Below are 13,355 nucleotides of genomic sequence, written 5' to 3'. Positions count from 1 at the left end.
TTATTTTTTATTAAATTATTCCCCTTTTATCTCATGTACAGGAAAAAGTAAAATAAAAAACCAAAAAATTTCTACCTTACTCACGTAAAAGTAGATAGACCTTATTAATTTTCTCTATCTCTTCTCATTATGATGGATTCACTCACTTTTATATGAGTGTATTAGAAAAAAAAATTGCAATAAAAATAAAAATATTAAATCCTTATTAATATGTTTACCAAAAAAAAAATCCTTATTAATATTATTCATGTGATTCGTTGAAAAAATACAGCAAATTGTGGGATACTTTTATAAATTAAATGAGCAAATTATTTAAAATTTTCAAAATTTGATTCTATCGTAGCTTGATATCCGAGCATATTAGGATTTGGATCCTCAGGAGGAAAAGTGGTCATATAAAATTATGTTATATTTGATTAACCATTCATTTTCACATGATCAGATAAGAAAGAGAAAGGTGGTTGTAGTTAAATAATATGAAAAAAAAATTATACGAGAGGATTCAAATCTAAGAAACAAATAGAAGCTGTTTTTGATAACTGAGTTAAAGCTGTCGCGACCAGCCCCAAAGATTTGGATGACAATTGACAGGTTTCTAGTCGAACCGGTCTAAGTCTTGTAATTGTTGAACAATTCAACTACCGGTCGGTTCAGTTCACAGTACGTTGCATTGCTTGGAGCTTCAATGGGAAACACCGCCATTGAACACCTTTTGCTTCGCTCAATCAGATTCGCTGCAATCGCAACTAATTAGATTGTGGGGTGTTTTATTTCTTCATCAAAATCCAATTTTTATTTTGAATTTCAATTTTTTCTTCTTATTATTATTCAATCAAGCAATGGGTGATGATGCTGCTGATGCACCATTTTTGGATCATCCCATATCAGAAGGCACCCTTCAGTTACTCTTTGGTACTTCTAACTCCTTCAACTTGGAAAATTCCTTAGCCGCGTTTGGTTGAGGAAATTTTTTTGGAATAGTAGGGAAATGTAATAGATAGAGAAATGATTGGAAAGATAGATAAAGTGAGATAGGTAGAAAAATGGGCTTTTTGACCCTTATGCCCCTTAATTAATAATTAATTACCAAATTGCCCCTCATTCAAAACTATTTCGAAAATTTACCCTCCTAACAAACATAACACCAATCTGCCCCTGTTTGACCGTTGACCACGAAGCCTACCCGGGTACACCATTACCTACCCGGGTAAATTTTGAAACTTTTTATCTACCCGAGTATGTAGGGGTGTACCCGGGTAGAGTTCTTGAATCTGGGAAAATGTTTGAATTATTTACCCGGGTACGGAGCAGTGTACCCGGGTAAATCGCGTCCAGAATATATGATGGCTGTCTCCATCATATAGTGCTGCTCCTGTGACACCATCAAAATCGAACCCCAGTAGCTCCGTCCAGATAGGAGCAGTCATGATGATATCAATCCCGCAGACACGGGAAGTCAGCTCGCCTTGCGAGTAGCCAAGGTTCTGGTAGAAGGCTCTTACCATAACCTCCGAGTATGGGCACCGCATCTCCGCCAGGTGAAGTAAATGTGTCTGCTCAAGAAGCGGCACGATGTCAAAACGCTCTAGGTTGAAGAATGCCGAATCCAGTGATTTCGGTTCGCAGATCTTCCGGGTCATGAAAAACTTCACGAACTTCTCGTGTGAAGGAATGTCATCCTCAAACAAATATCCGAACGTCAAGTCCGGAGCCTGACTCGAAGCAGCCTGGGGCTGAGAGGATGACGACCCATCGTGACGACTCTTGGTTCTTCTCTCGGAATGGGTCACTGGCAGCTTTGAAACGCGTCGAGAGGTCATTGTGTCACACTATTAAACTGAAAAAATAACCAAAATCAGAAATTAGATACATGTTAGGGTTAGGGTTAGGGTTAGGGTTAGATTCAGGGTTAGGGTTAGGGTTAGGGTAAGCGTATGACATACAAATTGATAAAATAATTCGGACAGAATCAAATGATATAAACGAAAATACAATGAATCAGAACAGAAATCATAACATAATTGAAAAAACTGAAAAAAAATGCACCTTTGATCGATTTCAATCGGTAGAAGGCAGAGAGGTTGCAAGGTCCGCGAATGATGATCACAAACAAGACGAATTAGTGCAAGATTATGCCTGAAATCGCTCAAGATGACACTCCTCCAGCAGCTCTACTCGGGTACCCCTTTTGTGGGTTTTCGAAATGGGGCTGCTGGGGTATTTTAAAACCCTACCGTCGATGTTTACCCGGGTACACTGCTCCGTACCCGGGTAAATAATTCAAACATTTTCCCAGATTCAAGAACTCTACCCGGGTACACCCCTACATACTCGGGTAGATAAAAAGTTTCAAAATTTACCCGGGTAGGTAATGGTGTACCCGGGTAGGCTTCGTGGTCAACGGTCAAACAGGGGCAGATTGGTGTTATGTTTGTTGGGAAGGGTAAATTTTCGAAATAGTTTTGAATGAGGGGCAATTTGGTAATTAATTATTAATTAAGGGGCATAAGGGTCAAAAAGCCTAGAAAAATGTAAAAAAATGTTGTTTGGTGGGAAAAAACTTTACTGGGAACATTAGGTAACTTTATGAAATCAACAGTGCATTAAAAGCCAGATAACCGGTTTTCCGAAAAATCCCACCTTCAAATTGGGTTTCTAAACAGTGCGGATATCTATGTTTCTCATAAATCCAGACAAATTGGATAGATGGGTTTTTGGTGAAAATACGTTGAGGGGGCGTTTGGTTGAGGATAAATTTTTTGAATACTAAGGAAATGTAATTGATAGGAAAATGGTTGGAAAGTGAGTTTAGTAGGAAAATGTAAAAAAAGTTGTTTGGTTGGAAAAAATTTAGATAGGAAAATTATGTAACTTTTATAAAGTCTATGTTTGGGTGTAAATAAAATATAGATAGGAAAAAAAGTAACATTTACGAAAATAACCCTGTTTCTTCTCTCACCAAATTTTCTTATCTCTCTTCTTTTTTTTCCCCAATTCTTCGACACCTAAATTCTCCACCGCCATGGCTACTACCCCTCCCAATAATCCAGAAATCATCACCCGTTCATCAACCATGCAGAAAAAGGGGTCAACATAAATAAATAGAAGCCCAGGTCCAGAGTTATTTGTGAGCGTTAAACAGCTTTTTTAGGCTAACACCTTCAACCACACAAACCAACACTCAATTCTCCCCCACCGTGCAAAGTCACTTCTTCCGGTCACCGAGTGGAAAAGTGGTCTTCAACACACCCAACGAAGCTTAGCTGAATCAGTTTGTATGTACTCAAATACGCTGGTGACCACACAATCAAGATAAGATCGGAGGGTATTGTGGTCTCATATATTGTGGCTCTACGTGATTTAGCCAGGTTTCTTTAAAAAACCACCTTCTACAATGGATTCTGAACAGTGCAGAAGCATAGGAAAATGACACAAAAATGAGAATGGTAGGCATTGATCTTGCCTAGGTATTCACCCAATTCACTCTCAACCAAACGCATGCTTTGAGGAAAGCCAACTTCATTTGCATGGATTTATTTCAAAATCCACCCAACCAAACACCACCTGAAACAAACATGGTGTTTCTAAAAGCCATACTTGAGAAACATAGATATCCACTGAAAAGCTCCCAACCAAACACCACCTTAGAGATTCTCATTTAGAATTCAAAATCTGATTTTGGGCGTTTAGACCTTACTTCCAAAAGGGTTCTCCCTGCAGTGCTCAATATAGTTCAGCCATTGACTCATGCTTTCCATTGACTGGTTATTTTTTAAAAGTTTTTTCAATTTCTAGGCGAATTATCTTGCTTTGTAGGGATTGTCTAAAACCGACTATATTGGCAAATTCATGTAATCAATACCTTTGATATCAATAAATGAGAAATTTTTCTTTTAGAAATTTATCCTTGTATGATTATGATGCATCAGCGTATTATGAATCCGAGATATAAGTGTGATTTGTCATGCTGACTCTGATCAAGTTGAAATGCTTCGTATTATGGTTGAAAACACAGACTAGGACATGTGACAATATTGTCTTTCCTTGGATAAAATCGGATTGCAAAAACCTGGATCATGAATGAAGGCAGCGATGCTCACCTTTATCAATAGTAACTTAACAAAAAGTTAAGTTAAAATAAAAAACGTCATGGAAAATGACAAAGAAAAATGCGGAATCCGTACAATATATTTTGACCCCGGCCAGGTCAATAAATAGTACTCGAGATGTATATCCGAGTTAATGATACTGTCCATCTCGGATGGAACAAAAATCCTCATAAGGTTTGAAATACTTAGAAGTGTATCTAAGTTACAAACCTAAGCAACAGATATGCAAAACCTGCTTATCAAGTCAAGAAGGCACGAAATTGTTTAGGCAAAGACATGTCAAATGTGTCAAAAAAAACCAGGAAATAGATAGCAATCAAAATAGCTTGAAATACTTAGAAACATATCTAAGTTATCAGGCAAGCATGAATCATAAGAATGCAAAACATCAGTATAAAAACGAAGTTATCAAAAGGCACGAAGCGGATAAGATGTGTCAGAAATATTAAAGGCAAAGGACCAGGTAGAAACCCGGCAATATTCGTTACAAATTAAAAAGGGGCTCAAAAGCCCCAAGAAAAGAAAAGATTACAAATAAAACCGGCATCCCGGGCTTTCATTATGCAAGAGTCTCAACCTGGCCCATCTGTACCTCACCTACCTCGGCAGCGTCCTGAGTAGTAACCTCATCGTCTCCTTCAACTCGGTCACCTTCGACCTGGGTCGCCGAATCACCTGCAGGAGATTCTGGAGGAGGAGGAACAATTAGACCATTGTTGACGTAAGATTTGTGATGCAAGCCGATGGTGTTAAACTCGAGGCCAGGATTGAGAACCTTAATCTGATTAAGAGCATTGTTGAATGAACCCAATACCGACTTCTCCAACTCTCCTCGGTAAAATTGAGCATCATTCTCGGCTTCCTTCAACTTACTCTCAGTACGTTCATAAATAATTTTAAAATTCTTCAAGGATTGCATATTACCGACATGCAGAAGTTGAAGGGAATTATGCTCCTGTTGGAGAGTTTTCATATCCTCCTTCACCTCTACCAGCTCGGCATGAGTCTTATCCTTCTCCTCCCCGGCTGCGCTCATCTCATTCAAAGTGCGAACATACTTATTCTTCAGAGACAGCAGAGGCCTTGCCATTGAAGCCATTTTCATGCAGTTTACCTCAATTTTTTCTAACTTCCTCACCTCAGAAGCAGTAAAGGGAGTGGAATTAATGAAATGGTCTGGTGGACAAATGACATGACCGAAATCACCACTGACCTCGGATTGCCACAAAGCATTCTTCGCGAGGCCAATGGTAGGAGGAGAAGGAGGAGGAGCTGTGGCTAAAACTCGAGTAGAGGCAGAGGCACCCTTATCAGCCGGGATCCCTTTGCTTTTCTCACCGGCAGTAGGCTTCTTCGCCTTGGGCTCAAGGGTCTTTCTTTTCCGGATTGTCAAGTCGACAACCACAACCTTTTTACCTCGACTCAGGGCAGCCAAAAAGATTGGTTGCTCATTTTGTTGGCCCTCCATGTCTGAAACTGCGAATAGAAAACATGGAACCAGGTTATAATCAAACATCACATGACAAATGTGTAAGTGAGTAAATAAAAATCATACTCATTTCTGAATCAAATTCCTCTTGAGATTTGAAAATAAAGGAGACAACACTAGTAGAACCATGCAATTGAACATATTCGCCCATGGCGATAACCGTATCAATATCATCAGCACTAAACTCGGTCTCCTTGAACCGATAACTTGCAGGAGCAAAATTGTAATGGTCAGGAGACCAGTACAAAGGAAATTTTCCTTCTACATCCTCCGAATCAGAAGATTGAAGGAACCGGGGTTCTTTTCCGGGTTGCACAACAACCTCAAAGAAATTCTCTTTAAAGTTCTTAAAAGAATCATAATAAACATTAAAATGCTTTCGCAAAGGGGCACTGCGAAGAGTGACCCAACCCTTCTTCTCTGGTGGCTCGCGGCCAGTACGAGGTGTAATGACCTGGAAAAAGAAAAAGAAGACAGAAACGGTGCAAGGTAAGCACAAAAGCGTTCAAACGCTTTAACAATACGTTCAAACGCTTTGACAAAGCGTTGAAACTCGGTTAAGGGAAACTGAATGCCGAGTTGAGTCACTAGGTCTTGGTAGAAAAAGAAAAAGGAAGGCTCATCTGAGTTCCTCCCCGAACAAACCAGTTCATCTTCAGGAGGAGGAACTGTCATAATTTTCCATCTTTTCTACACTGAGCCCAGAGACGTCATCCACGCTCATCTTGGAGGTAGTACTCAAAACTTCATAAGTTACCTAGGGAAACCGAGCTATAAAGGCGATAGGAGGAGACTCAGAATCCGACTAAGCAGAACAAGACTCCTCTACAATCTCTGGTGGAGATGACGCCATAAATACCTAAACAAGGAGAAGCATAATCAGAAGAAGTGAATAGACATACCTGAATCAAAGAAGCTACTAGTAGAAGAATCACTAGTGGATAAAGATGTGGATTTCTCCGAGATTGCAATCGGGTCATCTGCCTCACCAGAAGCCAGGGTAGATCCTGGAACATCTCCATGACGACAACTCGCCAAGGTAGACTTGGCTAGAGTCACACCCTTTCTCAATGAGTTTAGAACTCAGAAAGACACAAGAATAACATGGGCCAACTTGCTTAGGCTAGGAGGGTTTGAGAAGAACACGGGAAATGGACGATACATCAGAACTCGGATTAGAAGCGATATTAAAGGGGTTTAACCCGGTTTGGGAAAAATACTGGGGAATACATCTATTGGTAAAAGGACAACCTCTACCCCATCTGGAAGAACCCCGACCCCGACCAGTAGGGTTCTCATTCAAACCACGGTTAGACAACCCGGATCTCTTCTTGGATCCGTCACCACGGTGACCACGAAGCATGGCTTCACATTCTTCCTTCTCGGTCCTGGGTATCCCCCACAACCAGAACCGGGCCCCAGGAGGGATCTTCTTTAGTAACTCAGATTCATCCTCTTTCTTCCCTTCATGACGTACAACTACAGAAGGATTCCCCCCTCATTGTAGTAAGTAATGGAAGCGACACCAAATTTAAAGTACGGGGGAGGAAAGGACAAAAATCTGGGAAAAATATACGTAGAATCTCAAAATTGAAAGCAAATGCACTTCTCCAGAAAGGCCAGAAATGCTGAGGAAACTCAAAACACAATTTACAAATGATTTAACAACATCCAGAAAGAAATTTCGAAAACAGAAGAAATGAAGATTCAAAAATGGAAAAACTCAGAAAACAACAACACATATAGATACTCAAAAACACGAAAGAAATGGAAAATTTTAGGAGAAGAATGAAGGTACCTGAAGCAAAGGAGTGTTTGAAAGCAAAAATTGCAAATGCTGGTACTCAAGGAAATCACGAAGAGCAAACAGAACTTCTGGAGAACAATGAGCATAAAAGAAGAAGGAATAGGAAAAAAGGACGAGTATATATATATATACTAGTTTTAGTAACCGCAACGGTTACGAATGGAAAGGGTCAAGAGTGTCATAGTCATTACACTCAAAGGTAATAATTAGACACCTTAAACAACCCACTCAATGAATGCACACAAAATTCGAAGATGGCATAAATTGGCTGCAGCATGCTAATGAATGCGACAATCACCACGTGTAAAAATCGAATCATTAACCCAATAAAGGTAACTATGACCCGGTAAAATGATCAAACAAGCAACCAAGGTAGTAGGAACCTCTAGCTGGGTTCCCAGAATGAAGCTCATTGCATAGAACTGGAAACCGGATAGCAAAATTAATGAGCTTGGGGGGGCAACTCGTCAGTTGAATGCAAACAACTCAAATCCATCAACAACCCGGTTTCGGGGAACATGAATAATATCTCACATGTTGAGTACTCAGTACTTGCCGAGATAGGGGCAACAAGGTACCATTCCTTAATACAGAAATCTAGAAATTTTGAAAGCCAGAATATAGGCACAAAGAAGTCATAAGAATCCAAGTATTCTCTGAAGAAACCTAGATAAATGCAAATATTTCACCCAGGCAATCCGGACACCCAAACTGTCTGGCTGAGGGACAACTGTTATGGACTCATATATGAAGCCCATTAATTGACAAGCACAACAAGGGACAATCCAAGATATTAATCAAATATAACTATGGAAGGATATCTGTCAAGATATCAATCCTAATACGACAACATGACATATGGGCTTGGGCCGTCATCAGAGACTAGGGGTGTTCGCGGTCTGGATTGGATCGGTTTTGGAAGCAAAAATCATCTGATCCAATACCTTCAGTTTGATCATATAATCATCCATTTGGTTTAGATTTTTTTTCAAATCCGATCCGATCCAATCCAATTTTTTTCGGTTTAGATTGGATCGGTTTTCGATTTTTTGAAAATCCTAAAATTTATTTCATGATTATTGTGCAAATAACATCTTTTATATATATTGACTTTGTAAAAAAAAATTAAATACAAAAGCATTAGTAAACTATAATATATATTTTTTTTGGCAATGAGATAAGAAGCTCTACAAAGATAAAAATTTGTTGATGAAATGTGACTAGATTTTTTCTTGGGTTAATGGGTATTGAGTTAAGAAATTTTTAGGCTATGATTAGGGAAAGACCCAAGTAGGTAGTAGGAAATTAATATATTGGATCGGTTTGGATTGGATCGGTTTTCATCAAACCATCCAAAAACCGATCCAATCCAATTAAAATTTGCGGTTTTTTTTCGGTTTTTGATTTTTCGGCTTTCGGTTTATTCGGTTATCGGTTTTTCGGTTCGGTCACCGCGGTATGAATCGGTTTGGATCGGTTGATGAACACCCCTATCAGAGACACTAAAAGTCCAGAATCCACTACCCGTATGTAACCTCTATAAATAAGAGGTAAAACCTACAGGTACGTGACGCTTTCTCTCTCTCTTAATGTTATGTTGTCACTGTGCACACACACCCCCCATTTGGCAAAGCTGTTTATAGTTCTCAGTGCACAGTGATCTGCTTGACTCAAGGGTATCTCATCCATAGATATCTTGGGGAAGACACCCAGATCCAATATTAACGTACTAGTCCATTGGGCTAGACATCTCTGTCACCAAGATAAAACACCATTAATAAATAAATCGTTTATAATCTGCAAATAAAGGTTTTACTTTGTGTTCAATTTTTTGGTTAACTTTTGTTTAAATTAATAATGAAATTCAGATTACCAAAAAAATAAAATAAACAATGAAATTCTAGAATTTAGATATTGGTTTGGTTCCGGAATTTTGGTTCAGATCTGTTTCATATTCGTTAAGTAAAAATCCAAATAGTGTCTAACTTTTTATGAAGTATTTATTAACATCCCATTAATAAACAAATCCTTTATTAAGATAACGTTCACTAAATAAAGTAATCATTATTAGATTACGTTCAGAAAAGCTTATCCTTTAAATAACAAGATATAATACTCAAAACGAAATCTAGATGTTATCCGAAAGTCCTTATGACAGTACATTGGTAACAAACCCAAAGAAACAATACTCTAAAGTTAGGGTATCACTAAATTGAATGACAGCAGAATACTATTGCAAACTCCGATTTTTAAGATCTTATCACTAACAACTACGTACAATATATAATGCAAATCCTTGTTCAGGTCTAAACATCCTTTTAGAAGAAAAAAAAAGGGGTCAATATAATACATTGATACTATTTGTTTGAAAAATGGCGGGTGGAGCTTTTGTTGCTTCTGGAGATGGACGGCAATACGAAGGAAAGGTGACGGCATTCGTGTTGGTGACATGTTTTGTTGCGGCCATGGGAGGTCTTCTGTTTGGTTATGATCTTGGCATTACAGGAGGAGTTACTTCCATGGAACCATTCTTAATAAAGTTCTTTCCATCTGTTTATAAACAAATGATGAATAATGAAACACAGAACGAGAGTCAGTATTGCAAATTTGACAACCAACTCCTTACATTGTTCACCTCTTCCTTGTACCTTGCTGCTTTGGTTGCTTCTTTCTTTGCTTCCACAACCACAAGATTGATTGGCTGCAAGCCTTCCATGTTCATTGGTGGCTTGTTTTTTTCTTGTTGGTGCACTTTTGAATGGATTCGCTGTCAACATTGAAATGCTCATCATTGGTCGTTTGTTGCTCGGCTTCGGTGTCAGATACTGTAATCAAGTAAGAATTAATTAGTATTGATTTTCTCATGTTACAATATGCTTTTTTAAGATTTAATGTTTGAAAACATATATATATATATAGAAATTGTTACTAATTATATAATATCTTTTACACAATGAATGAAAGTCTGTACCAGTGTATTTATCTGAAATGGCTCCAGCAAAGATTAGAGGAGCACTTAACATGGGATTTCAAATGATGATCACAATCGGCATTCTGGTTGCAAATCTCATCAACTATGCGACTGCTAAGCATGAAAATGGATGGAGAATTTCTTTGGGTGTTGGAGTTGTTCCAGCAATCATGTTGTGTGTAGGATCTATTTTCTTAGGTGACACACCAAATTCAATGATTGAAAGAGGCCAACAAGAAAACGCTAAGGCAATGTTGAGAAAGATACGTGGCACTGATAACATTGACGAAGAGTACCAAGATCTCATTGATGCTAGTGAGGCAGCAAAGAGGGTTGAACACCCATGGAAGAACATTGCAGAGAGAAAATATAGGCCTCAACTCACATTTTGCTCTTTCATTCCCTTTTTCCAGCAACTCACTGGCATCAATGTCATTATGTTTTACGCACCTGTCCTTTTCAAGACTCTTGGCTTTGGTAATGATGCTTCCTTTATGTCTGCGGTTATCACCGGCGGTGTTAACGTGCTTGCCACATTCGTTTCCATCTTTACTGTGGACAAGTTTGGAAGAAGGATTTTGTTCCTTGAAGGTGGATCCCAAATGCTTGTTTGTCAGGTAAAAACCACAACCACCTATATAAATCGTTTAAAATTTCACAATAATCATATATATTTATGTACAGTGATGCATGATAAGTTAGTCAATGTTATACTAAATCTTAATTATTGATACCATTTATATATAATGATTTTAATGATACAAATAGAATTAACTGTTAAGATTTTTTGCATGAGCTAGCTTTGATTAATTTAAAAGTCAAAATGTTTGGTTGTAGATTGCGGTGGGAGCGATGATTGCTTCAAAGTTTGGTGTGAGTGGTGAAGGGTCGTTCAGCAAAGGAGAAGCAAACCTTCTATTGTTTTTCATTTGTGCATATGTAGCTGCATATGCATGGTCATGGGGTCCATTGGGTTGGTTGGTGCCAAGTTAAATATGTTCTCTTGAGGCTAGATCTGCAGGGCAAGCTACTAATATTGCAGTGAACATGTTGTTCACCTTTGCCATTGCTCAAGCCTTTCTCTCAATGCTTTGCCACTTGAAGTTTGGCCTCTTTTTCTTCTTTGCATGCTTTGTTGTTATCATGACACTCTTCATTTTTTTGCTCTTGCCCGAGACAAAGAACGTACCAATTGAAGAAATGAATAGGGTGTGGAAGTCACACTGGTTCTGGAGCAAATTCATTCCCGAAGATGCTGTCAATGATGGCGGTAATCACCAGGCCACTGCTTGAAGTTGATCGAGAAATGAATATGAGAGAAAGAAAAATAATAGGAACTATAAATAAAAGGCATAACAATAAAAAGTGTTTGAGACATTGACTAAACTGTACCTTGTCCATCTCAAGGTTAAGTATGTGTTTTTGGCTCTGCTTGGAAGTAACTACACAAGTACTTCAAAACTTTGGAATTTTCCTCTGTATCATAATGTTGACTTTGTTTCATAGGATTGCGAAATGTGATTTTTCTGATTTTTCTTCTGACAAACAACAATTCCTGTTTATTTTTATTTTTATTTTTTTTAAAAAAACCTCATATATCGATCTCTTGCAGGAATACTGTTCAAGAACAGCATCTCCGTTCATTTTTTTCTGGCTTCTGAGCTACCTTGTTTTCTTTAATTTATTTTAAATTTTCAAATAGATACTCGTTAACCTACGTCTTTATTATTATATGTTAAGAACACACAACACAATTTTCACATTATATATTCTATTATTATAGGCACGTAACATGATCCTTACAAAAAATTTTAAACACTAAATGGAGTACATTAATATTTGTGCATGCCTAGCTATCATTCATAAAAAAAAGTTCAGATCAGACCATCGAAGTGGTCAAGTGTTTACATTAATCTTAAAAATCGATTGATTAGAAAACCTGTAAGAATCAATTGAGATTTGGTAGAAATTGGGGATTGATGGATGAAGCAGCTTATTAGTACTTCACCACTCTTAGCCTACTATAGCTCAGGCCCCAAAAAAAAAATCCATTTAAAAAATAAGGCATCAACCTATTTTTATATGGCTGACGTATAAATTCAGGGTTTACTAAGTTGGCCAATATCATATTATTGATTCTAATTATAATAAAGTAAATAATTATTTAAATAATTTTAATTAATAAATAATATTTTATTTATTTCCCCTTTTCTATATAGGTATTTAAGGCCTAATAGGTGTTTAGATGAGGTCCCTTAAATAGTGCGGAAGCAGAAATCGGACATCGAGCTCGGAACTCGGAACTTTGAGGTCGGCCTGAAGTCACCAGGTCGGCCAAATAACAGAAAAATGAAAAATGCATAAATGAGAAAGACAGGGAGAAAACACGACAGATTTTAATCTGAAAAACATTCTCTAATGCAAAGAAGTAGAAACTACGGGATACTAGTCCAGAAAATCTTCTACTATGAAAAGTAGGATTAAAAGAGATCAAACTAAAAAATGGTGGTTATAAAGTTCTTATTTAAAGAGGTCTCACACTCAAACTTCCTTTTAGATGATTTTCTCAAAGTTTCTTAGCTTCTAGCTTATTACAAAGGTCTTCGTGTGTTTATATAAGGTGAGGGGAACCCTACGTCTACTTGTAGAATCTTCATCAATGATTAAGTGGGCAACATTATTCATTTAGGTGATTGTGCAAACATTGAGCCATGCACCCATAAATACGGTGTTGGGAAATTCGTTCCCTCAAACTCCAATGTCAAGCGGGTCCAGGGGAAGCCCGTGGCGGGGAACCACCACCAATGAGCTAAGGCTACACCAACCGTAGCAAGTGGATCTGACACCATGTCTCAACCCAAAACCTTAAGGCATTGGGTTCATGGGTCCTTTCACTTATATACTCTTCACTTAGCTCATTACCAACCAATGTGGGACTCATTGCACTTGAATATCTCAACAATCTCTCCCTCAAGTGTG

The 13,355-nt window shown here is 38.0% G+C and overlaps 1 pseudogene; it reads left to right on the top strand.

Annotated features, from left to right (window-relative positions):
• The first annotated feature begins 9,777 nt into the window (after window positions 1-9,777).
• Window positions 9,778-11,669, top strand: LOC133302184 (sugar transport protein 10-like; annotated as a pseudogene).
• Window positions 11,670-13,355: the final 1,686 nt, after the last annotated feature.

The sequence above is a fragment of the Gastrolobium bilobum genome, unplaced genomic scaffold (genome assembly GCF_033153095.1).
Source record: "Gastrolobium bilobum isolate Gb01-03AN ecotype WA unplaced genomic scaffold, APGP_CSIRO_Gbil_v1 utg55787, whole genome shotgun sequence".
In the NCBI taxonomy this organism is placed as follows: Eukaryota; Viridiplantae; Streptophyta; class Magnoliopsida; order Fabales; family Fabaceae; genus Gastrolobium; species Gastrolobium bilobum.
Note: the sequence above shows the minus strand (reverse complement) of the source record. Positions and strands in the feature narration are given on the sequence as shown.